This window comes from Monodon monoceros, unplaced genomic scaffold (genome assembly GCF_005190385.1).
Source record: "Monodon monoceros isolate NGI ecotype Baffin Bay Population unplaced genomic scaffold, NGI_Narwhal_1 Super_Scaffold_21, whole genome shotgun sequence".
In the NCBI taxonomy this organism is placed as follows: domain Eukaryota; kingdom Metazoa; phylum Chordata; class Mammalia; order Artiodactyla; family Monodontidae; genus Monodon; species Monodon monoceros.
Window position 1 is genome coordinate 142,668,819 of NW_021703778.1, and position 10,337 is coordinate 142,679,155.

At 39.2% G+C, this 10,337-nt stretch overlaps 1 pseudogene; it reads left to right on the forward strand.

The window, feature by feature from the left end:
* The first annotated feature begins 9,053 nt into the window (after positions 1 to 9,053).
* On the forward strand, positions 9,054 to 9,611 carry LOC114903399 (annotated as a pseudogene).
* The last annotated feature ends 726 nt before the right edge of the window (positions 9,612 to 10,337 follow it).

Consider the following 10,337-nt stretch of genomic DNA (forward strand, 5'->3'; position numbering starts at 1 on the left):
CCAGGAAAGGTTAAAAAAAAAGGATGCTTTATCAGGTGGTCACCTTTTGGTAGCAGAGTGCTGGGTACAATTTCCTGTTGTGAGGACTCTGAGGACTCTGAATGGGGCTGATCAGGATGTCTACACAAACTCTTTATAGGAGCAGCCATGTAATGTGGAAACTGTTGGAGTGGAGGTGGCTGTTAAGGAAGTGAAAGAGGAAAAGAGAACTTAAACAAAATGCACCATAATGAAGGGAAGTGCTTTTTCAAAAACACAATGATACAAATTCCTCTTTGCTAATGCTTTCTTGACCTGGGAGTTGGCAAGGGTTATCCAAACAGAACCAAAATTACTCAGAAAAAGTGGTTTTGGATCAAGCATACTCATGGAAAATTCAAGAAAGAAATTTAAAAAGCAACAAATATGTGAATAAAATAATAAATATTATAATAATATGATAATTCTAATAAAATAAAATATGCAATATCATTACAATTTAAGAAATATGAATAAACAGAGAATCAGCTTGGCAAAGATTTAAAAAGTCACCAAGTGTTAGCATGGTAAAGACAGAGAAATAAGTAATATGTTGTTTGTGGAGTAAACATTAGTACACACTTCTTGGCAAACTTAGCAATATTTATCCTTAAAAGTCTATATTCATTTGAACCCAGCATTTCCATCTATAGTAATTTGATCAGAGGAAATAACTATGACTTTTGGTAAAGATTTAACCCTATGTAAGTTAATTATAGTTAATTATTTTATAACTTAGAAAGTCTGGAAATACCTCAACTATCCAAAAATAGTGGTCCAATTAGATATATTACAGTAGACTTTGACTGGAAATTTATCCAGTGATTAAAAATTATGTACTATCAAATATTTAAGGACATGGAAATATACCCTTAACTAAAAAACAAACTACTAAACAATATTACATTATCCTTTATGCTTAGAAAAGTAACTGGAAAATGTATATTGAAATAGAAAGAAATTATCTTTTTTTTTTTTCTTTTTTTGCGGTACACGGGCCTCTCACCATTGCGGCCTCTCCCGTTGCGGAGCACAGGCTCGGGACGCGCAGGCTCAGCGGCCATGGCTCACAGGCACAGCCGCTCCGCGGTATGTTGGACCCTCCCGGACCGGGGCACGAACCCGTGTCCCCTGAATCGGCAGACGGACTCTCAACCACTGCGCCACCAGGGAAGCCCAAGAAAAAAATATCTTCATTCCCTTATTTCATTCTCCCTTTCTGCTCTTCCCTAATCCATCCCAATCCTGAGGAATCGCTAATATTTTGTCAAATTCTGGCATACTGTTTGGGCCACGGTTACAGACTGGCAGCCACTGTTCATTAAAAGGGCACGTGTGTAGCTCCCTCTCTCTTGTTTCCTACTGCCCCCATGTGGTAGGATTGGTAAACTGAATCAAGGTTTTCTTGGACTAATCAACTTGCTGCTTCACCTGGTCTCTCTTCTTTAGACTCATCATTGCTTAGGCCTCCTGTACCTTATGGTGAGTTAGAGAATAGAATATCCCAAGAAATGTAATTGGGCTTGGGAAGGAGTAGAAACTGTTAAGTTCATAGGGAACTGGTGCCGAAGCTACGCGTCAGGTACTGAAGGTCAAGGTCTAGGCTGGCTGCCTAAACCACAAAGGAGGGGAGGGGATTAATAGAGATGCAATCATTAATTAAATTAATAAATTAATAGAGATGCAACCAAAAATTTTAAAAAAACCTAATATACTGGGAAATATTATATTGGTTGGGGGAAATTAGATTTAAAGTTTTCTAATGTCTTTATATTATTTTAGAAGAGGCTTAAGGTATAAGCTTTGTATTTTGTTGTAGAAATTAATGCTACTCTTTAGTATTTATCGTTCTACTCTCCTTTGGGGAACTTTTGGGGCCTGGACCTCCTTGCCTGTTGGAGGTTAGCCTTGGCCACAAAAGTAGCTTTGATCAATGAACTATGAATGAAGGTATCACTTCCAAGAGGACGTATTTAAGAATTAGTTTGAGTACCCATTCTCTCTTTCCTTTGCCACTGTGACAAGTCACTAGTACTATTCCTGTTGAACCTTCAACAAGCTATAACCCAGAATGAGGATGAAATCTTGCTTCTTTCTGAAGATTTTCTTACACAAGGTTGTCTGTATAATAGTATAAATTATTTTATCCCAACAGAAACAAGCATTGGTATTGGAAGCAGTAGGGAAATACATATTGAAGGTGAGAAAGATGTAACGTCAAAATATTTGGTAAAATGCCATCCTCCATAAGTTGTGAGACATATCATATAACATAAAGTTAAATGTAGCTCTAGGGGAGGAAGTTGGAAAACAAAACTTTACCAGTGAGTGTTGGTAATAGTTAGCTGCATTTGACCATTTCCTGAGTTCGGGAAAGCATTTGTATGTTCCCAAACAGGAATAAAATGTCCATCAGCAAAGGAATGGATAAAGATGTGGTACATATATACAATGGAATATTACGCAGACACAAAGAACAATGGGGAAAAAAAAGTCCCTCCACTCTCTCAGGAGTAAATTTAATCAAGGAACATGTCCCACCCCAAAGACAGAGGGCTTTACTAATATTTGTCTACTAGAATTTCAAAATTGCTTCTTTTCCAAGAAGAAGTACTTTTCTGCTTATGCTGTGTCTGTCTCATCATTGTATATTGGGAACATGTAATGAACACAATTTGTCTTTTTGGCTCGAAGGGCTTATATCAAGAGTAACAACATCAAGATCTGTTCATAGCAATTGCTGTGCATCCACCCTACCCCATAACATAGAGGAAACCTGACTCTGAGGTAAACTATCTAACTCTGAGACAACTTTTTGAGTTGTCTCCTTTCAGGTAGAAGTAACTGTAATCTACATGGAAAAAAGAGTGACCCAAATATTTGGTGAGCAGAGGGCAACCTGTAGTAGACATTATATCTCCTCACCAATATTTCAAATTTTTCTCTCCTTCCCCTCTCACAGGAGGATTGTACTTCCCTGTTCCCACGAATTTGGGTACGGTAATGTGACTGTTGTCCAATGGAATATGAGAAGTGATCCAAGGCGGATGCATTTAAGCACCACTGCAAACTATCCATTTTCTTGCCTTGTTACTACAACTGATGTTCCCAAATGCTGGATTCTCTGTCAGCCTACATTGCAGAGGAAGCATGAAAATATTTATTGTTCTAAGCCACTGAGAATTTGGAATTGTTAATTCCTACTACATAATATAGTCTATCTTAATGGATACTGACGTATAAGTTAAAATATATACAGACATAATGTAAAAGAATATAATTCCAAACTGTTAAGGGAGAAAAGGAATGAAAAAATTTTTAAATCAATCAAGAAGAAAGCACAATAGGAAAGAAAAAAGGAATGGAGAGAGAGCAACAGTGGGCAAAAATAATATGGTAGAAATAAATTTAAATGTATTAATCAGATCTTGTAAGGTTATCCTGCATTAATAAGTCATCCCCAAATCTCAGTGACTTACAGAATCTAAGGTTTATTTCTCACTCACATTATATGCTAGTCTTCAGAAGTCTTTAGCTATTCAATCTGGGACCCAGACTGAAGGAAAAGCTTCACTCTGAAACACCACATGTATTATGGCAGAGAAAAGCTCAGAACAACATGGTGGCTCTAAAACCTTCTACTCAGAAGTGGCACATTTACTTCTACTCACTTTTAACTGGTATAAAGAAATAAGTAAATAAGTAAATAAATAAAATCACATGGAGGAGATTGGTTCAAGATGTCAGAGTAGAAGGACATGTGCTCACTCCCTCATGCGAGAGCACCGGAATCACAACTAATTGCTGAAACATCATCAACAGGAAGACACTGGAACTCACCAAAAAAGATACCCCACATCCAAAGACAAAGGAGAAGCCACAATGAGACAGTAGGAGGGGTGCAATCACAGTAAAATCAAATCCCGTAACTGCTGGGTGGGTGACTCACAAACTGGAGAACACTTATACCACAGAAGTCCACCCAATGGAGTGAAGGTTCTGAGCCCCATGTCAGGCTTCCAAGCCTGGGGGTCCGGCAATGGGGGGAGGAATTCCCAAAGAATCAGACTTTGAAGGCAAGGGGGATTTGACTACAGGACTTCGAAAGGACTGGGGGAAACAGACACTCCACTCTTGGAGGGCCCACAAAAAGTAGTGTGTGTATCAGGACTGAGCAGGAAGGAGCAGTGACCCCACAGGAGGCTGAACCAGACCTACCTCCTGAACCAGACCTACCTCCTAGAGTTGGAGGGTCTCCTGCAGAGGCAGAGGGTGGCTGTGGCTCATTGCATGGACAAGGACACTGGCAGCAGAAGTTCTGGGAAGTACTCCTTGGCATGAGCCCTGCCGGAAGTCCGACATGAGCCCCACCAAAGAGCCTGTAGGCTCCAGTGCTGGATCGCCTCAGGACAAACAACCAACAGGGAGGGAACCCAGCCCAACCCATCAGCAGACAAGCAGATTAAAGTTTTACTGAGCACTGCTCACCAGAGCAACACCCAGCTCTACCCACCACCATTCCCTCCCATCAGGAAGCTAGCACAAGCCTCTTAGATAGCCTCATCCACCAGAGGGCAGACAGCAGAAGCAAGAATTACAATCCTGCTGCATGTGGAGAAAAAACACATTCAGAAAAAGACAGACAGAATGAAAAGGCAGAGGACTATGTACCAGATGAAGGAACAAGATAAAACCCCAGAAGAACAACTAAATGAAGTGGAGATAGGCAGTCTTCCTGAAAAAGAATTCAGAATGATAGTGAAGATGATCCAGGACCTCGGGAAAAGAATGGAGGCAAAGACCGAGAAGATGCAAGAAATGTTTAACAAACACCTAGAAGAATTAAAGAACAAATACCTAGAAGAATTAAAGAACAAACAAACAGAGATGAACAAACAAACAGAGATGAACATACAATAACTGAAATGAAAAATACATTGGAAGGAATCAACAGCAGAGTAACTGAAGCAGAAAGAATGGATAAGTGACCTGGAAGACAGAATGGTGAAATTCACAGCCATGGAACAGAATAAAGAAAAAAGAATGAAAAGAAATGAAGACAGCCTATGAGACCTCTGGGACAAAAGTAAATGCAACAACATTTGCATTATAGAGGTCCCAGAAGAACAAGCGAGAAAGGAACTGAGAAAATATTTGAAGAGATTATAGTTGAAAACTTCCCTAACATGGGAAAGGAAATAGCCACCCAAGTCCAGGAAGTGCAGAGAGTCCCAGGTAGAATAAACCCAAGGAGAAACATGCCAAGACACGTAGTAATCAAATTGACGAAAATTAAAGACAAAGAAAAATTATTAAAAGCAACAAGGGAAAAATGACAACATACAAGGGAACTCCCATAAGGTTAACAGCTGATTTATCAGCAGAAACTCTACAAGCCAGAAGGGAGTGGCATGATATACTTAAAGTGATGAAAGGGAAGAACCTACATCCAAGATTACCCTACACAGCAAGGATCTCATTCAGATTCTATGGAGAAATCAAAAGCTGTACGGACAAGCAAACGCTAAGAGAATTCAGCACCACCAAACCAGCTCTACAACAAATGCTAAAGGAACTTCTCTATGTGGGAAACACAAGAGAAGAAAAGGACCTACAAAAACAACACAAAACAATTAAGAAAACGGTAATAGGAACACACATATCGATAATTACCTTAAATGTGAATGGATTAAATGCTCCAACCAAAAGACACAGGCTCACTGAATGGATACAAAAACAAGACCCATCTATATGCTGTCGACAAGAGACCCACTTCAGACGTAGGGACACATACAGACTGAAAGTAAGGGGATGGAGAAAGATTTTCCATGCAAATGGAAATCAAAAGAAAGCTCATATCAAAAGAAAGCTCATACTCATATCAGATAAAACAGACTTTAAAATAAAGACTGTTACAAGAGACAAGAAAGGCCACTACATAATGATCAAGGGATCAATCCAAGAAGAAGATATAACAATTGTAAATATATATGCACCCAACATAGGAGCACATAAGGCAAATGCTAACAGCTATAAAAGAAGAAATTGACAGTAATACAGTAATAGTGGGGGACTTTAACACCTCACTTACACCAATGGACAGATCATCCAGACAGAAAATAAGGAAACACAAGCTTTAAATAACACAATAGACCAGAGAGATTGAATTGATATTTATAGGACATTCCATCCAAAAACAGCAGATTACACTTTCTTCTCAAGTGCACATGGAACATTCTCCAGGATAGATCACATCTTGGGTCACAAATCAACCCTGGGTAAATTTAGGAAAACTGAAATCATATCAAGCATCTTTTTCAACCACAGTGCTATGAGATTAGAAATAAATTACATGGGAAAAAATCGTAAAAAACACAAACACATGGAGGCTGAACAATACGTTACTAAATAACCAAGATATCAATGAAGAAATCAAAGAGGAAATCAATAACTAGTGGGAAGCAACCGCATAGCACAGGGAGATCAGCTCGGTGCTTTGTGACCACCTAGAGGGGTGGGATAGGGAAGGTGGGAAGGAGACACAAGAGGGAGGGGATATGGGGATATACATATACATATAGATTATTCACTTTGTTATACAGCAGAAACTAACACAACAATGTAAAGCAATTATACTCCATTAAAAAAACAAACAACCCAATCAAAAAATGGGAAGAAGATCTAAACAGACATTTCTCCAAAGAAGACATACAGATGGCCAAGAAGCACATGAAAAGCAGCTCAACATCACTAATCATTAGAGAAATGCAAATCAAAACTACAATGAGATATCATCTCACACCAGTCAGAATGGCCATCATCAAAAAATCTAGAAACAATAAATGCTGGAGAGGGTGTGGAGAAAAGGGAACCCTCTTGCACTGTTGGTGGGAATGTAAATTGATACAGCCACTATGCAGAACAGTATGGAGGTTCCTTAAAAAACTAAAAATAGAATTATCATATGACCCAGCAATTCGACTACTGGGCATATACCTAGAGAAAACCATAATTCAGAAAGACACATGCACCCCAATGTTCATTGCAGCACCATTTACCATAGTCAGGTCATGGAAGCAACCTAAATGCCCATCCACAGAAGAAAGGATAAAGAAGATGTGGTACATATATACAATGGAGGGCTTCCCTGGTGGCGCAGTGGTTGAGAGTCCACCTGCCGATGCCTGGGACACGGGTTCGTGTCCCAGTCTGGGAAGATACCGCATGCTGTGGAGCGGTTAGGCCCGTGAGCCGTGGCCGCTGACCCTGAGTGTCCAGAGCCTGTGCCCCGCAATGGGAGAGGCCACAACAGTGAGAGGCCCGTGTACAGCAAAAAAATAAAAAGAAAAGAAAAAGAAAAAAAAGTAAAAGGATCATACACCATGATCAAGTGGGATTTATCCCAGGGATGCAAGGATTCTTCAATATATGCAAATCAATGTGATACACCATATTAACAAATTGAAGAAAAAAAACCATATAATCATCTCAATGATGCAGAAAAAGCTTTTGACAAAATTCACCACCCATTTATGATAAAAACTCTCCAGAAAGTAGGCACAGAGGGAACCTACCTCAACATAATAAAGGCCATATATGACAAACCCACAGCAAACATCATTCTCAATGGTGAAAAACTGAAAGCATTTCCTCTAAGATCAGGAACAAAACAAGGATGTCCACTCTCGCCGCTATTATTCCACACAGTTTTGGAAGTCCTAGCCATGGCAATCAGAGAAGAAAAAGAAATAAAAGGAATACAAATTGGAAAAGAAGAAGTAAAACTGTCATTGTTTGAGATGACATGGCACTATACATAGATAATCCTAAAGATGCCACCAGAAAACTAGTAGAGTTAATTAATGAATGTGGTAAAGTTGCAGGACACAAGATTAATGCACAGAAATCTCTTGCATTCCTATACTAACAATGAAAGATCAGAAAGAGAAATTAAGGAAACAATCCCATTCACCATTGCAACAAAAAGAATAAAATACCTAGGAATAAACCTACATAAGGAGGTAAAAGACCTGTACTCAGAAAAGTATAAGACACTGTTGAAAGAAATCAAAGATGACACAAACAGATGGAGAGATATAACATGTTCTTCGATTGGAAGAATCAATATTGTGAAAATGACTACACTACCCAAAGCAATCTACAGATTCAGTGCAATCGCTGTCAAATTACCAACTGCATTTTTTACAGAAGTAGAACAAAACATCTTAAAATTTGTATGGAGACACAAAAGACCCCGAATAGCCAAAGCAGTCTTGAGGGAAAAAAATGGAGCTGGAGAAATCAGACTCCCTGCCTTCAGACTTTATTACAAAGCTACAGTAATCAAGACAATATGGTGCTGGAGCAAAAACAGAAATACAGATTGATAGAACAGGATAGAAAGCCCAGAGATAAACCCACACACCTATGGTCAACTAATCTATGACAAAGGAGGCAAAGATATACAATGGAAAAAAGATAGTCTCTTCAATAAGTGGTGCTGGGAAAACTGGACAGCTACATGTAAAAGAATGAAATTAGAACACTCCCTAACACCATGCACAAAAATAAACTCAAAATGGATTAAAGACTGTAAAACCAGACACTATAAAACTCTTAGAGGGGAACATAGAAAGAACACCCTGGCATAAAGCACAGCAAGATCTTTTTTGACCCACCTCCTAGAGTAACTGAAATTAAAACAAAAATAAACAAATGGGACCTAATGAGATTTAAAAGCTTTTGCACAGCCAAGGAAACTATAAACAACATGAAAAGACAACCCTCAGCATGGGAGAAAATATCTGCAAACGAATCAACGGACAACGGATTAATCTCCAAAGTATATAAACAGCTCGTGCAGCTCAATATTAAAAAAAACAAACAACCCAATCCAAAAATGGGCAGAAGACCTAAAGAGACATTTTTCCAAAGAAGACATACAGATGCCCAAGAGGCACATGAAAAGCTGCTCCACATCACTAATTATTACAAAAATGAAATCAAAACTACAATGAGGAGACAGGGCCCGAACCATGTCGGAAAAGACTCAAAAAAGTGTGAAGATTGCACCTGGAGCAGTTGTGTGTGTAGAGAGTGAAATCAGGGGTGATGTAACTATAGGACCCAGGACAGTGATCCACCCTAAAGCACAAATCATTGCGGAAGCCGGGCCCATAGTGATTGGCGAAGGTAACGTAATAGAAGAACAGGCGCTCATCATAAATGCTCACTCTGATGCAGCAGATTCAGAGCCCAAACCTACGATCATTGGCACAAATAATGTGTTTGAAGTTGGCTGTTATTCCCAAGCCATGAAAACAGGAGATAATAATATTATTGAATCAATTGCATATGTAGGCAGAAACGTAATATTGACAAGTGGTTGCATCATTGGGGCCTGTTGCAACCTGAACACATTTGAAGTCATCCCTGAGAACACAGTGATTTATGGTGCAGGCTGTCTTCATCGGGTACAGACTGAGCGGCTACAGCCCCAGACACTACAACTGGATTTCCTGTTGAAAATCTTGCCAAACTACTATCACCTAAAGAAGACTATGAAAGGAAGCTCAACTCCAGTTAAGAACTAAGAACAATATATGTCATCAAGATAACATTTGTCTTTGACCACTGTCTTCTGAAAAATCCAGTGTTTATGTACTCTTAGCAGTGCGCAGAATAATATGTGTTGACTTTATCTTGTAAAATTCAGTTAGAGAGGAAAATAATGGGTTTTCATTGTAACCGTCCTCTATAATTTATATAAAATGCATTATTTTCTGATGTCCTTGCCCATTTCTGATAATTTACAGATTTTTCTTCTGTGTTGTTTTGTTATGTAAAATGTTGGCCATGAAATTTAGTTATATAAAAGACTACCCATGAAGGCTTCCCTGGTGGCGCAGTGGTTGAGAGTCCACCTGCCGATGCAGGGGACACGGGTTCGTGCCCCGGTCCGGGAGGATCCCACGTGCCACGGAGCGGCTGGGCCTGTGAGCCACGGCCGCTGAGCCTGCGCGTCCGGAGCCTGTGCTCCGCAACAGGAGAGGCCACAACAGTGAGAGGCCCGTGTACCACAAAAAAAAAAAAAAAAAAGACTACCCATGATAAGAAAGAACATATTGTTATGTATTTATATTCTAGCATTTACTAAACTAAATAAAAATGTTGATGACAGGACTTTCAGTGAATATACTTTAATCAATTTTTCTCCTTGCATCAACTTTCCCAAAATAGCCCCTTTAATTTTTATTGTGTACTCGCTGTATATTAAAGATAATGTGGATTTGTAGCTGTTTAAAATTTCAGGTGAAATT